General features: G+C 38.8%; 1 long non-coding RNA gene across 4 annotated transcripts in view; it reads left to right on the forward strand.

Moving 5' to 3' along the window:
- LOC149853257 (uncharacterized) overlaps nucleotides 1–7,955 on the forward strand; it is a 38,295-nt gene extending 30,340 nt beyond the window's left edge. For 2 of the 4 annotated variants that reach the window (XR_016439130.1, XR_016439128.1), the window contains exons 3-5: nucleotides 1,388–1,439; nucleotides 2,879–2,942; nucleotides 4,163–7,955. This is a non-coding gene — a long non-coding RNA (uncharacterized LOC149853257). The remainder of the gene's footprint in view (nucleotides 1–1,387; nucleotides 1,440–2,878; nucleotides 2,943–4,162) is intronic. The other 2 variants (XR_016439129.1, XR_016439131.1) reach the window with 2 other exon arrangements.
- The last annotated feature ends 14 nt before the right edge of the window (nucleotides 7,956–7,969 follow it).

Consider the following 7,969-nt stretch of genomic DNA (forward strand, 5'->3'; position numbering starts at 1 on the left):
AGGAGTGTTGCCAATAGGTCAAGGGAAGTGGTTATTCCCCTCTATTCTGCACTAGTGAGGCCACATCTGGAGTACTGTGTCCAGTTTTGGGCCCCCCACTACAGAAAGGATGTGGACAAATTAGAGAATCCAGCAGCAGGTGACAAAAATGATGAGGGGGCTGGGGGACATGAATTATGAGGAAAGACTGAGGGAGCTGGGCTTATTTAGTTTAGAGAAGAGGAGACTGAGGGGGATTTAATAGCAGCCTTTACCTACCTGAAGGGGGGTTTGAAAGAGGATGGAGCTGGACTGTTCTCAGTGTCATCAGAACAAGGAGCAACAGTCTCAAGTTGCAGCAAGGGATGTTTAGGTTAGATATTAGGAATAATTTCCTATGGGAGGATAGTAAAACACTGGAACAGGTTACCCATAGGGGTGCTAGAAGCTTCATCCTTGCAGGTTTTCAAAACCTGTCTAGACAAAGCTTTGGCTGGGATGATCTAGTTGGGGATGGTCCTGTTTTGAGCAGGGGTTTGGATTAAATGTGACCTCCTGAGGTCCCTTCCAATCCCCATTTTCTATGATTCTGTGATCGACACATTCAGTTAGCATGGAGCAATAAACTCCTGCACAGTCTGTACTGAAGTCAGTGGCTCCTGGGTGCAGCATACACATGTATGCCCAGGACTGCAGCAGTTTGAGCCAGTGTGGAGCAACCCCAGGCTGGGAGCAGGCTCAGGGTCAGCCCCAGGTTTCGGGTGCTGGTGTCACTTGGTTGAGGGACTGGCTGGTCAGCAGGCATCCCCCGTACTGTAGCACCCTTGTGCCCCAGCCAGCCCCTGTCACTATCTACATGTGTGTTGCAGCAGCTTAAATTACTTCTCTGTCAGATAGTACTTGTCCTGGACAGTACTCTCCTACAGCGCAATTAATGAATTTACTGCACTCTAATATGGGCATCCATGTAGACAGTGATGCTTTACTGTAGAACTAAGTAAATCAACTGCAGTAAAGCACACGTGTAGACCTAGGCAACTGGTAGGGAGAGCACGGGGGGGCATGTGCCCCCCCCCCAACAGGGCCGTCCCCACTGCCAACACCGCCAGCAGCTTCTGCGGGTGCTCACCAGCCCCGTCTCCACCACTGACGCTGCTAGCAGCTTCCATGGGTGCTCGCCAGCCCTGTCCCTGCTGCCGCTGCCAGCTTCTGCAGGTGCTCGCCAGCTGGTCCCCACTACCACTGCCACCACCAGCTTCTGTGGGTGACCCATCAAACTCTGGAGGCACCAGTCGCCCATGTGTGTAGATGCACCCAGTGTCTCCTGGAAGTTCTGTAGTACCTGCTGGTACTAGCAACAGACTTGACAGCATATGTGCTGGTTGACAGATTATTTTATACCCTCCAGGGACTGAAGTCAAAGCCATTACTGCAACAGTATGAACTGGCTCTGGAAACAGGTAGGCTGCAAACAGGAAGAAGTTTTGTATCAGAGGCATAAGGTTTTGAAAAAAATCTTCCCAAGGGGAGTGATGGAAGCAGATATTCTACGTGGTAAATTTGTGAATGGGTTTATATGTTTTCTTGCTTTCAGCTGTAGGCCTTGTCCATTCAGCACCCAACTTAAAAACTCTTCCTCTAGACCAGTGATTCTCAACCAGGGTGTAACAGCACCCTGGGGTGCTTTGAGATCCTTTCAAAGGTGCTGCAGGTTGCCACACAATGTTAGCACTGTTAGGTGTCCAGACATGATTCACAAGATGAACCCAGAAATTTCAAGTAGAAATACATAGTATTAAAAAAATTCTGATCTATAATGATCTCTGAGTTCTTTGCAATAGAAATGTTCTGTTATTTAGTCTGTAGTCAGGAAACCAGTGAAAAATAAGCTGGCATTTCAGAGGGGTCATTTGAGTTTAACAAAGGGCACCTTATTGAGAACCACTGCTCTAGCGCCACGCCACCAGTGCTTCTGTGGCTGTATTTGGCTTTTCCTTGGTCTGTTTCTGTGCTGTTCCTTTTGTGTCTCTCCTCTCCGGTATATACTGGTATTCAGCACAATTACTTAGCAAAACATCAACCCATATAGTTCCAGTTCCTGAGTAGTCTCATCTATAGGGGTTTTTTTGGGGTGGGGGCCTTGCCCCTATCTTTTGTTGAAAGCCCCCAATCATTCTGGCTACCTGCTTTCATGAGCTCAGTGATTGACCACAAGTATCTTATGTGAAAAGTGGCAGTTACACTTACCTTTTTTAGCAAGGTTTAACTCAACTCACAATGATATATCAATGCAAGACATTCACATCTCTAGTTACATTTCTCAACGATTCATCATTTGTTCAGTCATCTGAAACTTAACTTTATGTAGGCACAGGAATGAAAAAGATATGTGCTTTTTCTTAACACTTTACCATTACAAATGCCACTCATCAACCCCTATCAAAGATAGATAAGGATTATGTTCCTGCTCTTTACATTTATTTGATGATTAGTAATATTCACTGATAATTAAGATTAATCTTCCTTGTTAAGAATTCCAATGAGATAACCTGGTGCAAGCCAGTTTAATGTTCATGGCACAGTGATTATATCATTTACCCAAGATAGTCCATCTCTTCATATCCACTGACCTTTGTGATGTAGAATACGACTCATTCCTTCTCACACTTCAGTTCAGAATCTGACTCCTACCTGCAGTATAAGACATCACTTAGGGAATGAACAAGGTTCTATCAAAGCTTCCTAACACAAATAAATTAGGATTTGTTTTTGGTTATTTTGTGGAAACGTACCATAAGAACAATAATAGTTCTGATGGGTGAAGCTTTTAAATCAAAAGCAGAACTGCTCTTCCCCAAATGCTCATTTAATTTGGTTGCTCATCTTGTCCTTTTCCCAGATAGTGGAAGCCACTAAAGAAGATTCTTGAGCCTGCTCTGAATATCCCACAGAAGTAACCTTAGGTGACAAGCCAAATGATCCAAGTCATAAGTTCCTGTGTGATGCATGAAAAATAAATAAAATGCTTTATGATATACTTTTCCTTTCCTCCACTTGCTTTACTATACTTTTCCTTAGAGTTGAAGAGGCCTTTCTTTACTCCTGGTCTCCACTGAGTATCTTAGATTATGAGTGTGTGTGGCAATAACATACAATAACGTACATCCTCAGTTCCATGTTGCTTCATTCAGGAATGAACTTAATAAACTATATTTGCCTATAATATTGGTGAAGAAATGGTAGTTGGAGTTTATTTTTTTCCTCCTCCTCTTTTGTGGGAATTGAGGAATAAGAGGTTGCAAAATCTCTGGTAGGTCATCTGACATTTTAGAAGTTTCAGTTAATGCTTTATGCGACCTAATTTATAGAATGCTTAGTTACACATTTTTGAGGACACGACTTCCGTGTTTCCTACAGCCTCTTCCTGTTAGGAAAGTGAGCAGAATTTGTCCTACAGACCAACTGTGTTAATGGTAGCAGAATTGGATTGAGCTTTAATAGGAAGTATCATCCTTGTACATCTCATTAATACCTTCAGCAGAGGACTGGCATGTGTATGTCTTGCTCAGTGCTCTCTCCAGATAGATGGAAGGCAAACCACAATAAGTGACTTTTGTGGGGTGAAATATATATAGGTGAAATAAATATCAATGCCCGGATGACTAATCTGCATCTGATCCCCAGTCTGTCCCATGTCCTGAGAACTGTTCCCTGCACTTTCATTTCTAGTGCTTTTTAAAGCATCGATTATGGGAGAACTGAAACTGATTTCCATTGCTGATTTTTTATCATTAGAATTTGGTATTTTACAATTACTGAATTAACATTTCATTTAAGGCATGATAGCCTGCACTTGTGCTCTAATGGAAAATATGATACTTGTAAATTAAAAGGTGATACCAACAGTCTAACCCCCCTAAATCATAGTAAAACCTTAATATTATCTCAAAGATTCTGGAAGTACAGTGCATTTTTATCCTCTCTGTCTTTTAGATTGCGTGCTTTCTGTCACTGTGGCTGCCTTCTTTTTATTTCTGGTCCACAGAATATAGTTAGTGCTTAACAAATACTACATGATAATAACAACATAAACTTACAAAAGCAAGAACTTAGATGGAAGAAAACACTAAAGCTTATGGAAAAATACAGCAAAGACTGACCAAATCATGTATTTTCTTTTCAGAAAGGACATCTTGTCTTGTGATTGTGACACTTGGTTTCTTCAGCAGGGTAGCAGTTAATCCTATTTCAGTTGTACTGTGTAATCATAACATGGGGAATTTATGAACTTTATCTGTTGCACGGAGGTAGGAGGTATGTTTTGACAAGCCTTAGCCAAGATTCTCCGCCTTCTTTTTTTATCATTACTGACCCAAACATTTCTGATGACAAAACAGCAATGTAAGTGGCAAATGGATAAAAGACCACTTGAAATATTTTAGAAGCTTCATTCATAACCAAATGCAACATGTGACCCTGCAATTGAGGTAATGCTTTTGTTTTAGCCAGTTAAATTTCAGAGCTTACAGTATGCTATGTAGCTTTACCCCAACTAGCTTATAGTTGCAAAAACTGGCAGGGTACATAAAATCATTTTTCAAACATCAGCTTGGTTTTAGATTTATAATGCCAAGCTTGAAACACAGTATTCCATCTACCTGTACTAATTATTTCCATAGTAATATATTTAAGAACTGTACAAGATAAGAAAAGTTCACAAAAAGAAATTTGTCATAGATTGTTGTTATAGTGATTGATGCTCTTTAGATCAATATAATAAAGAAGGCCAAAATCTGCTCCCAGTTGCAACTCAAATATGGTGTTGATAGTTTATACTCAGATCAAATTTTGTGAGTTTTATGGTAATTTTTTCAGGACATACAGCCTAAAATATTTGGTATTCTAACAATTCTTACTGGTATTTGGTAGTATTATTTGGTATTATACTAACACAGGGGTTAACACCGGTTAACCTGTGGCATGCATCCCACAGGTGACATGCAGCATATCAGGGAGGGAACAGAAACACAGCAGCAGATAGGGCAGAAAGCAGAGTAATGAATCAGGCAGGGAGCACAGGGCAGAAAGCAGCAACAGATTGGGCAGAGAAAGGAGATTGGAGAGGTTCTCAGGGGCAGTATAGGACTTATCTTGTGATATGCATGCCAAAAAAGTTGGTCCCCACTGTATTAATGTATGTTTGCATTCAGACTTATTACTTGAGATATGCAAATGTCTTTTTTCTTATTCAATCAGTATCCTGTCATCTCAGATATATCCCTTAAAGGTTGATTTGTAACGGAATATACTGGGACTGACTACTGAACAAGTTCTGGCAATTAAACAATAACTGAAACATGGAAAGAACAGGTGTCATGTGGGACAGTACGGTTCTTCACAGAAAGCAGTTGTTCCATGAATCGCCTCTGAATCAAAATATGCAGGGACAAATACAAAAATAATATTGATACTATATTTAGGAAAAGCATTTTGAGTAATGCAGCTTGCAGTATCAGAATGACTTATCTGGCCCTTTGTGATTTATGGCCCTTCCTTCATCAAAGTGCACTAAAATATTCCCATCTGATTTTTATTTTCATGTAAGATTCTATTCTAAACAAAAGTTGTAAGAATTAAATTGAATGGAAACAAAATATTTAAGTGTCAGCCTGTTTTTAATTGACTACCCACAGATATTTATCGCATAATACAAAGCAAAAAATAAGAATACACAGCAGCAATCTAGATCTTCTAGCATAAACTACCTAAATACAAACACTTTAAAAAAATGACAGTTCACACATTTTTACATGTAGGTGTGGGTTGGAGGGCCTGATGCAAAGGAAAAAAACTGAGGTTATGTTATATTATTGTGATTTTTCAAAATTCACTTTAACAGTAGCATGCTGACTTTTTGACTACCTGTCAGTAAGGAAATACAAAAAAAAAAATCATGTTTACATTTTTAAGCTATCTTGCTTGCATGTCCCCTGTTGTCATGCCAATATCAGTTTAAAGAAATCATTGCTATATTATCTCTTCCCATCACCAAAAATGTAGAATATAGGTGTTGCTTTTAAAGACCTTAACACTTAGAAATATTGTTTTTCTCATCAATATGTAGACACATCTGTAAACAAACAGTCTTTGGAAAAAAGTAGATGGAAAAAATTGTAATGAGGTATGTTCTAAATGTCCACTCAAATTTACACAGTACTACTATACAGAAGGAATATAATTAATTATTCAACTTGATTAGACTGCACTGTCTGCCAGTTTCATTTCCTGTGCCTTGTGGAATAAAATAAATAAAAATTAGGTGACTGTTCCAAATGTGGGTATTCCCCAACTGTTCCAGAACAAAGTATTTTGATTTCATAAACTTGTTAATTGCAGGAAAAGCTCGGCAAAAAGTATCTGCATTTCAAAAGGATGGGCCAATTAACCCTACTTTATTGTTCTATTGATTTGTAGGGCTTTCAGTTGAATGTAACAGATGGATAAGGAGATTGGAGAGAAGTCACTTAAGCTGTTAAGCAAAGAAAAAGTCCATTGAAGACAAAGGGAAGACTCCTATCGACTTTAATGAACTTTAGAGAAGATCTTTAGGGAGTATGCACAAATACCTCAATACTGAATTTGAATGATTCACACTCTGTTCTTTAATTATGTCTGTATAGGAGAGAATCTGATTTTTCTGTTTATGTTCTATCCTCTATGTAATGTAAAACCATTAACAGGCTGTGAGCAGAATATAGTATTGTCCATAGACATGATAGCACAGATATGTGATAAAACTTTCCCTCACATAAAATTTCCCTATATCTGGAATCAGTAGTAGAACTGAAAAATTCATGTGAGTGGCAGTGTCTGACTATCCTCATCCAGGGAAGCAATTTGATATTTACTATTCAGACAATACAGTGCATTCATGTAAAAAAGCCTACTGTTCAGAGGTATTTTTATGAGGCAGGAAGAAAGCTTGGTCTACACTAGAAGCTCTTACTCATGTAGTAATGTTTCTAAAGGGGTGTGATTTATTTTAATTTAACATTTAATTTAAATTTAACTCTTTATTACTGGCAAAACCTTAGTATAAATGCAGTTATATCAGCAGAGAGGTGCTTTTGCTGGTATAACTTATTTTGTTTGGGGAACTGGTCAAACTGCAGATACCCTAGGAAGGTTTGCCAAGTTATTCTGCCTAACCCTTTCAAGTGCAGACAAGGCCTTAAAGTCGCCACTGTCAGGTCTGTTAAGGGTAACAACAAGGAATTTGCCTCCTTTTCAGTTTGCGTTATGGAAGGCAGCCTCATATTCAGACATAGCCTTTTTTAAAATGAAAGGTTCATTTTGGATTGGAAATTAAAACTATCTGAAATAAAAATGTTCAAATGTTATTAAAATATGTTATTTTCTCCACTAATGAACAATATTTGAACTTCAGAGAGATACACAGAAGTAATTCACAACAAATACACATAATATCAGTAGGGGCAGTTGAATCGTTTGATGCCATCATGTTTCTGAAGTGCAGTTAGGAGATCACATGTGACACTTTGGGCAGTTATAACAGACACCCAGATGTCTTAATTATGTTCTGAGCACATATGTGTTAAATGTCTTTGACCTCTTAAGTATTGTTGTCCAGGTTAATGACAATCCTTGATATGTTATTACTTTTATATTTTGTTATAGTTTTAAAACCACAGGTTGAGGACTCCAGACCTCTACCGTTATATCATGTACCTGCATTCTCTGAAATGTTGCCAGCCACTCTTCTTTGAAGGTCCGCATACAACTCTGTGCGAAAGAGTCTTTCTATTGCCCTCAGAGAGAGCTGAATGTTTTTCTAAAGACGCAACTCACTTTCTGATGTGGTATTTACCATCTATTGGTCTGATACTTGTTTTTAAACTTGGTACAAGGCTGTCAATAACGCACATATCTTATTAAAAGGATCCTGCCAATTAGAACGTTGTGTTTTTAT

This window comes from Crocodylus siamensis, chromosome 14, assembly GCF_052110815.1.
Source record: "Crocodylus siamensis isolate JL-2025a chromosome 14, ASM5211081v1, whole genome shotgun sequence".
Lineage (NCBI taxonomy): Eukaryota > Metazoa > Chordata > Crocodylia > Crocodylidae > Crocodylus > Crocodylus siamensis.